Consider the following 16,868-nt stretch of genomic DNA (forward strand, 5'->3'; position numbering starts at 1 on the left):
CTCCTTTTTATTACACAAAAGAAATTTCAACCATGGTGTTAAAAAAACGATCCGTTTTTTTCAAGCGACAGAAATAAATGGATTCTTGAAATGAATGGGGAACACAAGCTTGCTTCAGGCTCCTCCCGTGCCTGGTGGGCTCAATGTTATTAGAAAGTGGCGGTGGGAGAAATCAAGGAAAGCGCGATAAGACGAAGTGGTGAAGAAGCCAAGGCAATAATCGTCCGTCTAAAAAATATAGTGCTCCAATCCTGAAAACAGCAGCCGCCCTCGGGTGGTGTGCGAAGGAGCCAGAAAGAAACATGTTCTATCTTGAGCGCATTCCTGCGGTCGACAAGGCTGTACGCCGCAGGAAAATTCCACTCTCTTACCTCTTATTCTGAAGCACTGGTCCCCTCCTCGACCGGAGATTCTTTCTTTTTCTCTCTAGCTTTTAAAATAATATTTAGAGTTCAAATGTTGGGCAGTAGGTACGTGCGGTGGTCTGGCCGCCTAGACGTGGGGCAGCATCTGGCCCTACTTTGCGCTTGCTTTCTCGGCTGGAAAACAGATATAGCTGTTCTCTTTCCAAATGCTTGACATCACTCTGTGCAGCTTTCATGCACCCCACAATGCTGCAGCCGACGGCGATTCCCGCCCAAACGCGTTCACAGACTGCTGTAGTCACTTTCTTTATTGGGAGCTGTATAATAAAAGCTGCGTTGAGCCAAGTAGAAAATATACAAACGGGGGCAGCAACCTGTCGATTATTATTATTTTTTTTAGAAATATTGTGTTTTCTAAAACAATGTGTAATGCTTGCAGCCATGTTCAGCATAAAAAGTGAGCTCAAAGGGCTTAGAAGGTGCCAAAGAGTCATTGGGAAGGGTGCATTTAGCGTCACGTATGATGAACACAAAGGAGTGTGAAATCGTGGCTTCTTCTTTGTGTTTGTCCAATCAAAACTTATGTTTCAGGGTAAGGGCACCACTCAGAACAGCCACTGAGATTACCACCCGCTGTAAAATGTATGCACACCCTACACCCCTCTACTCTTCCCCTAGTGGGACATTCGGCGTAGTCCCATGGACCCGACGACTCTTTTAAGAGGCAGAAAATAATGCACCCTTTGATCTAGGATTGCAACATAGCTCCATATCACCAGAACACCTTTTTCCATTTGACGACTTGATGCATTCTGAGAAATATCCGAAATAATGATGTGTATCGACGTACATACTCACCTTGGCAAAGGTCGGATAACCTTTTAGTACAATGACAGATAGTGTGCTATTTTGTCCTTTGAAAGAACAGCCACAGTCACCAATCCGAGACTTCACATACACAAGTATTATATGACCTTCAGGTTCTCCATTAAAGGCCTAGTTAAACTGGGACCACCTCTTTGACATTACTTCTGCAGCTTTGTGCCCCACAATGGGAGTTAATTTTAAATACCCCCGAGTGCTGTTTTTCTTACTGCTAAAACACTGCATCTTCAGGTAGGGTGACCAGAATTATAAAGCCCACAATTGGGACATTTCACAAAAATACAAGAAGGACTACCATTTTACTTCAACTGAGGGCACAGAATGACAGCGCTTATCAGTTTAAAATTACAGAAGAGGCACTAAGAACATAAATAAAATGCAAGCTTCAAGGCCAGTATAATGCATGTTAATTAAATTGGTTTCTGATAACTAAGGGCCTCATTACGAGGCTGGCAGTCCAAGGACCACCATCCTTGCAGTGACCGTCAGACCGCAGCAACTGTGGCGGTGAGACTGGCTTATTACTACCCTGAGGACCACCGACCTCACAAGGAACATTGTTCCCGATGGGGTGATGGTGGTCAGAGCTGTACTCAGCCAGGGTGGCACTGAACTCAGCATCACCTGGCGATCCTCTCATGGAATGGCTGGTGGAAAGCCAATGCAGGGGGCGACAGAGGGGCCCCTGCCCAGCAACTTTGGAATGTGCACTGTCTGCACTGCAGAAAGTTTGCATTCCAATGGTGCTGTTGTTCTGTGGTATTGGTCTCGGCTCTCCTAAAGGAGCCTAAGCCAATATCGTAGCAGTGTTTGTGCTAGTCTGCCTGTTTGGAACGTGTAATACAATGTTCCCACAGGTCAGCCAGGGGGAGGGGAATGCTACCACTATGCCCGTGGCGTCCTCCCTGAGAGTTTGGCAGTTGGGTCATTTGAATGCCAAACTCCCAATGGGGCCCTATATCTGCTTTGAAAAACAACAAAAAATCACCGCCCTCCATTTTCCGGTGGCCCTCTCTAAAAACTGGGACATGATCTAAATTTCCCGAAATCTGCTGGGACAGCTAGTGAAAAACCGGGACTGTCCCGGCAAATCCGTGATACCTGGTCACCCATCTTCAAGGCTTTTATTTTTCACGATCCATCATATAAGTAGAGGTGGCCCTTGTTCGGAGTGCACCCTGAGCAGGAAGAAATTTGCCACCCTCGCTGCTGTTGGTCAATAAAATAAGGCAGCAGGGGGGTGCTTTTCACTGGTCAGTCCCTTGCTGGCTACATTGGAACACTGGCTTGCCAGATCTTGCATCTCCCCACAACAGCTACACAGTCACCATTACAAACATATCGCGAGCCACTATTGAGGGTTAGTGTCCTGCCAAAGTTTCACTTCTACCATGACCATCTGCCTTCTATGTATGCAAAGTCTGAAAACAAACCCAAATTAAGCTTTCACTGCTTATTCATGTCTGTCTCACGCCGAGACCTGATAGCACAAGTGTGCCAGGTGCACCTTTACTAACACCTCCCTGTGGCAGCCTGCTTAGGCGCAGGAAGAATTGTCTTTCATGCACCTTTAGGGCACTCTCAGCACTAAATTAACTCCTTCCAGTGTGTGTATGTATGTTGGGTGTGTCCAAGAAAGCCTTTAGTGCCCATTCATCAGACACACTGAGCCGATATGCATGATAACACTGAGGTATCCATGTGGGGCCAGACTCTCCTAAGATCCTAAGATCACTTCCAGGAAAACAAGGGGCTTTAGATTTTGGCACAGGGTAATCTGTCAAATGTGGAGCATGTCCAGTCCATCGTTATCTGTAGTGTATTGACTGTAACACCCTTGAAATGCAATGAACAGAAGATCAGGCATGTTTTGATGGAAATAGAAGGTAGCAAACAGACCAGACTACACACTAAGGGGGTCATTAGGAGTCTGGCAGGCGGAGTGCCACATTTTGACCGCAGCAGTCATGCCACAGTCGGACCGCCAGCACCACCAGGATTAGTTGTCCCAGCAGTCTGGCAGTCATGGAGGTCCTAATCCGCCAGGGCAGCGCTGAAAGCGGCGCTGCCCTGGGGATTACAACTTCATTCTCCACCAGCGATTTCATGGTGGTAACACTGCCATGAACAGGCTAGCAGAGAACCGGTGCAGGGGGCCCGAGGGGGGGCCTCTTCACTGCCAATGCACTTGGCATGGGCACTGCAGACCCCCCTCTAGCCAGCACAGTTACAATGTTCAGTGTCTGCTTTGCAGACAGTGAACATTGCGGGGGTGCTGGTGCACCCTGCGCTCTACAGCATTGCAGCCAGCTCGATTACAAGCCGGTGACAAAGCTGTAGGCTGTTTCCCGCTAGGCCGTGGGCGGAAACTCTTAATGGGCCTGGCGGGGAGGTAGCCACAATGAGAAGCAACCTCCTTGTGTCGGAAGTTCGGCGGATACCATCTGCCGAACTCATAATCAGGCCCTATGAGTGTACTGCGGTGAAGTGTTCTATGTGTCACTCGTACCTTTGCCCATCTGTCTTCTATGTACACAAAATCCCTATGAAAAGAAGCGAAGACAAAGATTTGACTATCTCTTCATGTCTCTGTTCCCCTCGAAAGCCTGACTAATACCTTACGTGTGCCAAGTGAAACATTACCAACTCCTCCCCATTGCAGCTGCCTAAGGCTCAAGAAGCCAGGTTTTTTATGAACCATCAGTATACTCATTGTGCTAAAACCAACTTCTTCCAGTATGTGACTATATGTTGTAGTGGTCTGAGTATGTTTGTGGGTTCTGACACATTTCTCAGACTGAGTGGTTATGTCTAGCTTTGAACACCAGGGTAAGAATACTGGGCAGATTCTCCTAAATTTCCTAAAGAGCACTTCCAGAAAGACTTCCATAATAATGAAGGACCTTAGGGGTTGGTGAACAAGGTACTCTGTCAAAGTGTGTCCACCTTTATGAAAGTGTGTTGAATGTAATACACTTGTAAGAGTGTGGATGGAACATCCACCACATTTTTGACGGAGGACTATGATGGTAAGGATGCCATAAATAAGGCCAGTTTGTACCTACTCACTGGAGTCAGTAAAGAAGCAATGAGGATTGTGATACTTGTTTAGTGGAGAGGTAATGGAGAACAATTAGTACATCTGAGTGGGGTAACAATAAACATATGTTATTTCATCACCAAGAGACCCAAGGTTTGGGTGAATATGAACTTTACAATTATAAGTTGTCATGCAAAGATTTTATGGTAAGACACAAAGGCCAATATCATGCATGACCTCCTTTATTGCCCTCACACCTAGCAGCACGAAAGGCAGAACTCTGACATAGAAAACATATTAACATTCTGGAATACGAATAAAACTGCAGAACCCAGAGCCATATTCGTTCTTTTGTTGTTGCAATGTGCTTAGTTGTTCTGTGGGTTTATGGATGTTTTTGTTTCTGAGGATGCATTAAATACTTTATTATCTGTGTTGCTGCAGGCTGTGTTGCTGTCTTTGTAAAGGAAAACGTTAATCAATATTTATCAACTTATTTATGTAACTCTTATTTATGTTACAAGGTGTGACCATTAGTGTTTAGCTTTGATTTAGCACTTTTTGAGGGACTTTGGTTGTATCTTTCAGGTGCGCAAATGGCTGATTTAAAATCAAACCAAATCCAAAATGGCAGTTTGATTTGGGTTTACGTCCACCATAGAGTCAGCTGACCGTTATTCAGAACGAGCCATTAAAGTGGGCTTTTATGCACAGTTATGGTGTAGTGTTTCACCATAGAGGTAGACTGGTGGCACAATGCTGCAGGTGCATGACCACTGCTGTGGGTAGGTTGTGTGCCACTGTTTTAAGTATGCACATTCGCTAAAGAAAAATAATTTGACCACAGTTTAGGCATGTGTGATGGCACATGTGGTGGCTATTTTGTTAGCGTGAATGAGACTTGAATAGCTCATTAAATTCAATTACAGCATGGGTTAACTGTAAGACACTCTGATGGGAATTATATTCCATTGCAATTCATATTTTTTTAAGTAGCAAAACCTGGATGGTGCTTGTTTGAAGATTTTCTTGAGAAATTGTGTATTTGAGGATATGTTGTAAAGAATTGAGTTGGCTAAGGTACTGGCGAAAATGAGTTAATGTAAGTTTTTTCTTCAGTGTTACCACCTTGCCTTCTTATGGCCAGTGTGTGTCTGTGTGTGTGTATGCATGTGTATATTTGTCATTGCCCACGATTTGTATTTTTCCCCATGCAATATGGCCAGGGGCCATTGTGTGTAGTCTATGTCCATAGGCTTGCATGTGTTCTTTGTTCCTTTGTTCTCCATGCCTCCTTGTTTGCAGGTGCTCTTTGACCATGTGGCTGGTGGCCATTTTCTGCAGCCAACCAGTGTGTCTTTGCCATAGGTTTGCATGCATTCTTCTTTGTTCTCCTTGCTCTTTGTTGTTGTTGTTTGACCATGTGGGTGCCAGCCATTGTGTACATGCAGCCAGTGTTCCTTTGTCATAGGCTTCAATGTGTTATTTCTTTGTTCCCCATGCTGCCTTGCTCCTTGCTGTTGTTGCTTGACTATGTGGTTGGCACCCATTTTGTGCATGTAACCAGTGTTCCTTTGTGATAGGCTTGCATGTGTTCTTTGTGTGCCATGCCTCCTTGCTCCTTGTTGTTGTTGTTGTTTACCATGTGGCTGGCGGTCATTTTGGGCATCCAGCCAGTGTTCCTTTGCCAAAGGCTTGCTTGCATTTGTTCTCTCTTTGTTCTCCTTGCTCCTTGTTGTTTGACCATGTGGCTGGTGGTCATTTTGTGCATGCAGCCAGTTTTCCTTTGCCATAGGCGTGCATGTATACCTTTTTTGTTCCCCATGCCTCCTTGCTCCTTGTTGTTGTTTTTTGACCATGTGGTTGGCAACCATTTTGCCCATCCAGCCAGTATCCCTTTGAGAAATGTTCATAGCTGAGTTAATTTTCATGTTTTGCATTGCTGAATTAATGTAAGTGTCTTCTTCAGTGTTACCACCATGCCTCCTCATGGTCAGTGTGTGTGTGTGTGTGTGTGTGTTTATATTTGTTATTATCCACCATTTGCCTTTTTTATCCATGCCATGTGGCCAGGGGCCATTTTGTGCAGTCTGTGTCCATAGGTTTTCATGTGTACTTTGCTCTCAATGCCTCCTTGTTCGCAGCTGTTGTTTGACCATGTGACTGGCAGCCATTTTCTGCATCCAGCCAGTGTGTCTTTGCCATAGGCTTGCATGTGTTTTCTTGGTTATCCTGGCTTCTTGTTGTTGTTTGACCATGTGGCTGGTGTTCATTTTGTGCATGCGCCCAATGTTCCTTTGCAGTAGGCTTGCATGTATCCTTTCTTTGTTCCCCATGACTCCTTGTTCCTTATTATTGTTGTTTGACCTTGTGGTTAGTGTCTTTTTTTGTCCCTTTGCTATAAGCTTGCATGTGCTTTTTGTATGCCATGCCTCCTTGCCTCTTGTTGTTGTTGTTTGACCATGTGGCTGGAAGTCTTTTTGTGCATCGAGCCAGTGTTCCTTTGCCATAGGCTTGCATGTGTTCTTTCTTTATTCCCTTGTCTCCTTGCTCCTTGTTGTTGTTTTTTGACCTTGTGGCTAGCAGCTCTTTTGTCCATCCAGCCAGTGTCCCTTTGCCATAGGCTTGCATGTATTCTTTGTTTGCCATGCCTCCTTGCTCCTTGTTATTGTTGTTTGACCATTTGGATGGCAGCAATTTTGTGCATGTAGCCAATGTTTCTTTGCCATAGGCTTGCCTGTGTTTTTTCTTTGGTCCTCATGGTTGTATGGCACAACCATGCATGCTTGAACCACACATTCTTTAACAGCGCGGGATCTACGACCATGTCTTTATCACGCATGCCTTTACAACAAATTTTGTTTGGTAAAGGAATGTGTGTTAAAGGCATGCGTGGTTGTGTCATACAGCTACCCACCCTAAGCCCTAAAACTATGCCCCTTTAAAAATAAAAATTACCCGATCCCCCACCCAGTAATTTTGTTCATCCAGTCAGTGTTCCCTTGTCATAGGCTAGCATGTGCATGTGTTTGCCATGGCTCTCTGCTCCTTGTTGTAGTTTTACCATGTGGCTGGCAGCCATTTTGTGCATCCAGCCAGTGTTTCTTTGCCATAGGCTTACACAGAAACATTGTAAATTATTGATCATTTGCTTAGCTTATTTTTTTATCTTTCTTTATTTTTATTTTCTATTTTAATGTTTTATTTTCATACGCATTGTATTGTTTTTGAATTTACTGTTTTATTTTATTTTTAATTTTAATTTTAATTTTTCTTAGTTTATTTTATCATTAAAAAAAATATTTTAATAATTTTTTGTATTTTTTTATTTACACGTTTTAATTTCTTGTTTTTTATTTTAAATTTTATTTTAGTTTTTTAAAACTGTTTTTGATATTCTAAATTAACATTTTAAAATACATTTTATTTCATTCTGCTTTTTGCCTTGATCCATCCATCCATCCACATCCATTTCTCCATCCATCCATCCATCCACCAAAGGGGCACAGCCCCACTACACCATGTGGTTTCTTTTGGTGTAGAATAATTCCATTTCCTCCTGGGCACCCTGGCTGCAGCGCACTGCAGACAAATCAGCAGCATAATTCATTTTTTAATGATTATTCAATATCCCCTGCACCACCTTGACGGCATAGGTTTTTTAAAGGATTATTCCATTTACCCATGCACCTCTCTCTGACTACCCCAGGTGTCTCCTTTAAAACAAATAGAGATAAAGCAAAGAGCTATGTCTGCATGTTGTGCTGCCTGATTTGAAATTAAATTATATGGTGTGGTAATGTGTGGTTTGACTTTACAATGTTTGGTTGAACTGCTATTTATTACATAGATAACCAACAACATTAAGATTGCACTTGTCTCTACAGTTTCAACCTGCAACAATGTTATGTTTCACTAACTACATGTTTTTCATTCTTTGTTGCTTTTAGGTGCACAAGAGAAGAGACCCCACATTGTCCACAGTACTGCCAAAGAGAAGGCCTTATAGTTACTACAGTCCTCCAAACTCTTCTGCTTGTGCATCTTAGTGCCACTGCCAAGTTAGAGCTTAAGATTGCTGCAAAGAAAGTTGTTGCCAAAAAAGTGGTCAGTGAGAAGAAGCAACTTTCCACCAGTGGCGTGCCAAACGCAACCTTTTTTGAGAGAAGTGTACCTGCCACACCGGCCTCCAGGGAGGAACCTAGAAACAGCACTCCTGCATCAACAGCACCACCCCAACCTAAGCCTAAGACCATGCCTGTCAGTGAGGCAGCCATTGCTATCATGGTGACTCCATTGAGCAGTGACGTTGAATTGGATTTGTTCCTTTCACAAAGTAGTGCACAAACATTTCAGGTAACAGAGCAAAGTGGACAGCAGCTAGCAGTAGTAAATCTTCCTGAAGTTGGAGCAGAACAGGAGGTCGAGCTTCCTGCCGAGCAAGAACCTCCTCTTTTAGAATCAATGGTTCCCAGATGTCCAGCAAGAAAAAAGAAGGGTACTACTCCACCATCTTTTCCAAGCACCCCTTCTGATGACGATGATAGGGACATGGAGGGGAGCCCGGCAGAGTCCGGAATGATGCAAGGAGAGGCAAGGGAAAAGAAAAGTGCCAGAAAGTCTTAGAATCATTGAAGGGGGTGATGATGAGGAGGATGATGACAATGAGCCAGTCATTGTGGAAGCTGGCACAGAGGAGTCCAGCATTACTATCCAACCTGCTCTGAAGGTTGTGGCACAGACAGCACTGCCAGCTTCCATATTTGTAAGGCCCCAGCAGAGACCCGCACCAACTCGTACTTCTGCAGAAGCATGCATTGCAGAGAGGCAATTGACACAGCCACCTACCTCCAGTTCTTACTTTTTTATGATTAGCAAACAATAGGAGAACTTTGCCATATGCTCCACTTGTCATGTGAGTCTTCGTCGAGGTAAGTCTGGTTTACATGATGGTACTGGAGACCAGACGACCAACATGAAAATACGTCATACATCCAGTGGGAGGAGCACCTTAAAGAAATTGCTGAATGTGGTTGCAGTGGTGAAGATACCAGGAAACATCAGCTAAAACTGGTCAAATCATGGTGGAAGGTGAGGAAGAAGAGGGTGACATTCTCAGGCACATGCTAGTGCGCCTGGTTCTTAGTAAGTAAACTTACGAGGGGACGCGTATAGGTCGATGAACCTTTCGGATCTCATGGAATATCCTAGTTATGTGGTGATCAATGGCATTAATAATCAGCATAACCAACCCATATAATTTTAATGAAAACAACTATAACCATCTATTCATGAATAACCACTACTCAGTGAAGCATTTAACAATTTTTATTTCCCTATTAGTTATAATACTAATCATCAAATTAGATCCAGCTTTATTCAATCATCTCAGAATTAGTTCATTAACGAACATCAATCAGAACTTGAGAAAACATGTGCTTGAATGCTTCAACATAAGCCAATTTAGATGAATACACAGCATCAATAGCAGAGTTCAGCAAGTAGTTTGTCAGTCATTTGTCACTGTCAACATCACCCCTAGTAAGCCTGCCTAGCCAGGATTAGCATTAGCATGTGGGTCTTCATGCAAAACAATTTAGGAAAAACATTATTTGGAAAACATCTCATTACGAGAAAAACTATAAAACAGCGCAGTTGGTACCTATAAGAAAAGGCACAAGTTAATCAGTCACATTGTCATAGCTACCTATCCACGGATTGGATCAACAACAAAGTCAATCTTCATCTTCAGGTCATCAATAGATCAGCAACGCATCAGGCTCTCAAGAGTATGAGCCCAACGACAGAATCTCAAAACAGCGTCTCCTGACCTCATCAATTCTCTCCTCGAATCTGAAGTTTTCGCCCCTTGTCATGACTTTTTTTTAAGGTCTCCCAGTCCATCCCCCTAATTCCCAATTGGTCAGTCAATCAGCAGATGTGACTTTAACCTATAATATTAATTTACCAAATCTATAAATTTTAATATCAGTCCGTTCACAAGACGCGGATTGGTCCACTATACGATGTTCTCATCATCCGGCTCTTCAGGTATCGAAAATGTTGCTTGTTCCTCTTCAGTCAGTGCTTCCATTGTTCAAGTCCTGGGAAAGGACATTTAGCCTACTCTACACATAATTGTATCAAATTGTCCTCATCATCGCCTGTCTGCCGGAACATTGCAGAAATTTCTAGATGAACAACTTCAACATCAGGTGGTTCAGGGTCAGGCTATGCATTTGCTTCTCTACAGGGTGTTAGTATTTCAGCCCTTCTTGTGAGGCCTGGAAGGGCTAGGCCTTATCGTCTGCTAAATTAACTCTACAAATTAATACAAAACATAGGTTATGCATTTCAACATGACATATTACTACATTATGCGTATACATTTTCATTATTTCACACAATTTCAGTTATATTAGTACAATATCATATCAGTGGCTGACATGCCCCGTGGGCACATTTTCAAACGTGCACAGTATTTTCTCTATGATTAATTTCTATACAAGCTTTTCATTATTCAAACACATAAACATTCATTAGCAAGTTTCTAATTGGCATATTGACACCAGCACATAGCAACCCTGTCCCCATCAGTGTGCCAGAATTACCTGTCTCAGTGACCTCACAATGGCACAGGAAGACTCAGAGTCAGATGGAGATACCACAGTATACTGTGGATGCACCACAACGCACATTGTGTCTACCACCACCTACATCTCAAAGGTCATCTGCGTTAGGGCCCCAGAAAAGAAGAAAATCCAGGCTACAATTGCAGGCATGTTTAGGCAGTAGGGGACCTACGACTGCAACTACCCAGTGGCACATTTATACAATGGGAACCTTCACCCTTTTTCTTTTGTGGACGGAGTGTAATTCTTAGAGTTTGTGCCAGCCATCTGCCCAAAATAGAAGCTTACAAATCAGACCTATTTTGCCAGAGTTGCTGTTCCAGCGCAGCATGATAATGTGCTGTAATTGGTTGGACAAACTTTACAGCAAAGCTTTGTCCACACTATCCACCTGACGACAGACATGTGGACCAGTTGTCAGGCACCTGATTACATGTGCATCACTGCACACTGGATCTCTTTTGTGGGGGTAAAGCAAAAGCTATCTACAGCTCTTTGCCCTGAACAAAGTTTTAAGAGGGTTTGGTGGCATGCAACAGTAGCCATGTCCGCCATGGAGAAATCACACACATTTCTCTATGATTAATTTCTATACGAGCTTTTCATTATTCAAACACATAAACATTCATTAGCAAGTTTCTAATTGGCATATTGACACCAGCACATAGCAACCCTGTCCCCATCAGTGTTCCAGAATTACCTGTCTCAGTGACCTCACAATGGCACAGGAAGACTCAGAGTCAGATGGAGATACCACAGTATACTGTGGATGCACCACAACGCACATTGTGTCTACCACCACCTACATCTCAAAGGTCATCTGCGTTAGGGCCCCAGAAAAGAAGAAAATCCAGGCTACAATTGCAGGCATGTTTAGGCAGGAGGGGACCTACGACTGCAACTACCCAGTGGCACATTTATACAATGGGAACCTTCACCCTTTTTCTTTTGTGGACGGAGTGTAATTCTTAGAGTTTGTGCCAGCCATCTGCCCAAAATAGAAGCTTACAAATCAGACCTATTTTGCCAGAGTTGCTGTTCCAGCGCAGCATGATAATGTGCTGTAATTGGTTGGACAAACTTTACAGCAAAGCTTTGTCCACACTATCCACCTGACGACAGACATGTGGACCAGTTGTCAGGCACCTGATTACATGTGCATCACTGCACACTGGATCTCTTTTGTGGGGGTAAAGCAAAAGCTATCTACAGCTCTTTGCCCTGAACAAAGTTTTAAGAGGGTTTGGTGGCATGCAACAGTAGCCATGTCCGCCATGGAGAAATCACACACATCTGCAAACATCTTGGACAAATTTAATAGCAACTTGTCTGAATGGCTGCAGCCCACGGGTCTCCTAATTGGATTTGTTGCCACGGACAATGACAGTAACATAGTTAAGGCAATGGGAGACGGTGACTATTTCTGAGTCCTGTGTTTGCTGCACTGCATCAACCTGGTTGTGCAAAACTTTCTCATATAATAAGACATAGTTAGCAACATACTGACCACACCCAGATGATTCTGCACTTATTTCAGCCATTCTTTTAAAGCCCAGAAACCATTGTAGATTATTCAGCATGGGAACAGAGTACCAGTTAAAGACATGATACAGGAGGCACCAACACATTGGAACTCAACCTATTATATGTTGCAACATCTGTTTGAGCTGTGCAGACAGATCAATGACTATGTCATTCTAAGAGGAGGGGATGCAATTGGGAAAGCTATGACCATGGTTGTGGACAAATGGGGCCTAGTCAAATGCTTGACTCAGATGCTGCTCCCTTTTGAGGTTTTCACACTGGAAGTTAGCAAGGAGGACAGTACGACGGGACAAGCTTCCCATTGTTGCCTCTGCTATAGAACCATCTAAAGAAAGTGTCTGAAAGGTTCGCACAAAAACCCAAAAGCACATGCCTTGGTTGAGAGCCTAAGCTATCTCTTGACTTGTAATGCAAGGCTGCAAAATGACATTATTTTGTCCAAAGAGTACATCTGTGCCACCCTACTAGAGCCACACTACAAAAAGTTTTTTCCCACTTTCATTCCTTCTTCTGAAGGGGATGTTTCAAAATAGAAGAGGTGGATTGTTGAGCAAACCGGAGAACTGGAAGAAGAACCAATTGGAACTTAGAGTCTGACTCCGCAGTTCTGGGGTGCCGCCTTCAACTTCTAGAGAGGGCAGTGTTGTCTCACAGCAGCTAACACCAGCAACAAGAACACCGGCAACAACAGCATCAGAAGAATATGACCCAACCTCTGCATTTCAAGTGGGAGCTCATATGTCCAGTGCAGAGGTGAAGGTGAAAAAGGTTGAGCAAGTGTCAGCACTAATGACACTTCTGAGGATGTTCCAGGAGTATCTGGATGGCCCAAAAGAGTTGTATGTGGATCGAAACCCATTGGTGTGTTGGTATGGGTAGATGTGCCAATGGTCAGAGCTCATCAGGCTGGCAGTAAAGTATCTGGCTTGTCCTATAGCGAGCATGTCTGCTGAATGTGTCTTCAGTGCAGTTGGTGTAGTTGTTATAGTGAGAAGGAGTAGTTTTTCATCTCAAAAGGTGGAGCGATTAACCATGATCGAAATGAACCAGCATTTTATACCACCTGATTACACTGTTCCAGAAACCACATATGGAAGAAGAGGATGATTGACAGAATCAAGTGTGTTTGCTGACCAACTTCTGAGTGAACCAACTGAGTATGAGTACAAACTCTACTTCCCAGACTGAGTATGCCAGTGTCACCATAGAACTTGTTAATCATTTCTCGTTGAACTTCTTTCTTTGCAAGAAGAAAAATGCTAGTGGAACATTACTTTTGTGCTGAATTTATGCTGCCCCACCAATTTTAGTCACATATTATATGGCCAGATTAAAGTTGGACCCGTGTGCATTGAAGAAGCCCCCACACTCCCTTCAGGACATTGGATACAATGACTTCTTCCATTATACGCATTTGCCTATCCTTTTATTAACATCACCTAGCAGGGCTGTCCCAGAAGAACATTGATTAAAATACTGCCAATGCCAAATTCCAATGTGTTGCTATTTACTACTACTGGAGGAGATATATTTTGTTCAACCACCATGCTTGGTTTAGAAGAGGTAACTATTAACTACTGGACCAATGAGTGGTGATATATTGAGTGATTGTGAGTGATGAATGATGCAGTATGTAGTAGCTGGCTATGAGGGAGAATGTTTGACACATTTTTAAACTTGATTCTGATAATCTGCAATGTTTGGGGGAAGATGGGTGATAATTTTCTTCTGAAAGTGATTGGTCTTTCAAACATAGTGAAAATTGCCTGCAGGGTTCACAGTTTTTTTTTAGTTCCTCAGACCAAATCAATCACTTTAGTTACCAAACACAAATCTACACAAAATACTCCAGTTCTGTTTCTCTATTTGTTCTTTATCATCAGTGCACTACACATGTCTACCTTGCTCGGTTTGGGACTGGGACAGAGTTCCTCAAAATCAGGAGGAGGAGGGTGGAAGGACTCGAGGCGGGACTACCACAGTAGCTAGAAGGAGAAAGTTATTGACTTCAGAGAAAAACCATGATGATGGTGAAGACTCTGAGGCCTTTTACTCCCTCAGCTCTGTGGACTGGAGAGAGATGTGTTGTTGGGAAATTCTGCTGTTTGCTGCATTGCTGGCTCAAACGTCAAACTCCTCTTATGTTCTTGCTCTGCCTCCAAGTCTTCTTGTTACACTCCTGACTCATAATGAAGCTTACCTTGCTTCCTTTTGCCCTTCTCCTTTACTCTACAATACAGTCACTGTTTGTTTTTCTCCAATATGCATGCCTTCTCCTAGTCCTCTCCTGCACAAGCAAAACTTGGTGACAGCTCAAGATTCCAGCTAACCTACCGGATAGGTTCAGTCAGGCACCCAAGAGTGGCAGATATTCCAAGAAGAATGACAATGCCTTGCCCAATTTGGCAATACAGTATCATTTTACTTTGGGACACAGCATTCACAGTGTGGCCCAAAACAAGCATGCTGTTACATCACAAGTGTTACAATGAATGCATATTTAATATGCATTCCTATACCAAACATATCTATACAACAAAATGCCGTAGGAAAAGTGGCGCTGGACTTAAATGTCCAACGCTTTCCCTACTGATGCGCAGACTGGCGTTGGAATAGGAAATTATTTCTCTCCAAACTCAAACGCTTTCCCTGAGGCATGTCATTGTAATGATATGAGTGATAAAGTAATGCGTGGTGAAGGCGCATTTGTTATAATGCTTGCAGTGTAACGGCATTCGTGGCAAAGTCATGTGTTATTCCAACATACAATTTTTTCGTTTTACAATTATAATTTTTATAACTGGGTGGGTTAAATTCAATCTTCCATAATTTATATACTTCAAAACTAGAAGACATAACATTTTGGATATACTATCTGTGGGTCTCTCTGGGGCAGAAGGACTGTTTGCAATGCATTTAACTTAGCTGTGTCATACTTCGTTTCTGTCACAAGCAGTATCTATTGCAAATCTTCACAGGAGCAGAATGGCGCCTTGAACCCAATGCTTCTCTAAAGTTCTCAGTCCCCAACTACATTCTTAACTGGAGACTAAAAAACTCTTAAAGGGTAAAGGGGTTGGGGATGAAAGAAGAGACTGCCTCGTCCTCTACTCTGCGCTCGTCTATCACTTCCCCTGTTATATTTGAAGACTCAGTGGTTATGTTACTCGAGCTGTAAGATAAAGCACTAAGGGCCACATGTACAAAACATTTTTCTAGTTGCAAACCACTAGAAAAATGCTTTTTGGATGTACAAGGCCCAAACAGTGATTCAGTAACTTTTTACCGAATCGCAATTTGGGTTTTGCTGTTCGGTATAAGAAAGGGGTGTTCAGGGCATCCCTTCCTAATACCGAATCTAAATGGCATGTACGATTGTTTTGTGACCGTGAATGCGGTTGCAAAACAATCGCAGTTAGCACCAATTTAAAATTGGTGCTAACCCATTCACAAAGGGGAAGAGGTCCCCTTTGTGAATGCATGCAAAAACGTCCCAGGGACCACTGCCTACTCTTCAAAAATGAAACTGAAACGTTTCATTTTCTTTCTTTTTAAATGCAGCCTGTTTTCCTCAATATTAATGAGGCAGGTCTATTTGTGACCCACTGGGAATCGCAAAAGAAACTCAATGGAGTTTCTTACATTTGGCATTGCGATTCCCTAATTGCGATTCGCATGGCATCGCAATTAGGGAATCGCAATTCCAAATATACGTACATGTGGCCCTAAGTCATACCTTCTCTATTCCTTTTAACTAGGATGAATCTTTTCTAAATAAAAGGTAACTTCTAGTGTGACCTACCCCAGTGTAGAGAGGCGTTAGCTTCTCTTCTGTGTTTGCAATTTGTGGTAAAAATTGCAATGAAATTTTACTTGTGGAGTTTTTTAGTATGAGATTATACAACCCCTGTTTTCATATTCTTTTCCTCTTCTACAGCACACTGGATTTGATTGAAAACGAGTGTTGTAGGAGAACACCTGTGCTTTTGAAAATACTACTCTTTCTGCTCTTTACGTTTTTCTCATGACTAAAACAAATGTTCTTGAAATAACAGCTCTTCCTGTTCTTTACAGTTTTCTCATGGCTAAAACAAATGTTCTAGGAATTACTGTTCTTCACCTTTTGCATATGACAGAAAACGAGTGTTCTTGAAATAACTGTTCTTCCTGCTCCGTACTGTTTTCTCAGGACTAAACGAATGCTCTGGAATAACTGCTCTTCACTATTTTTAATATGACAGAAAACAAATGTTCTTGAAAATACTGTTCTTCCTGATCTTTACTATTTTCTCATGACTAAAACAAATGTTCTAGGAAGTAAAGGTTTCTATAGCTTGAAACTGGAACTCATAAGAATTCATTCTCTCTCTCTCTCAGAATACTTGCGTGACTACAACAACC

Source organism: Pleurodeles waltl, chromosome 6 (assembly GCF_031143425.1).
Source record: "Pleurodeles waltl isolate 20211129_DDA chromosome 6, aPleWal1.hap1.20221129, whole genome shotgun sequence".
Lineage (NCBI taxonomy): Eukaryota > Metazoa > Chordata > Amphibia > Caudata > Salamandridae > Pleurodeles > Pleurodeles waltl.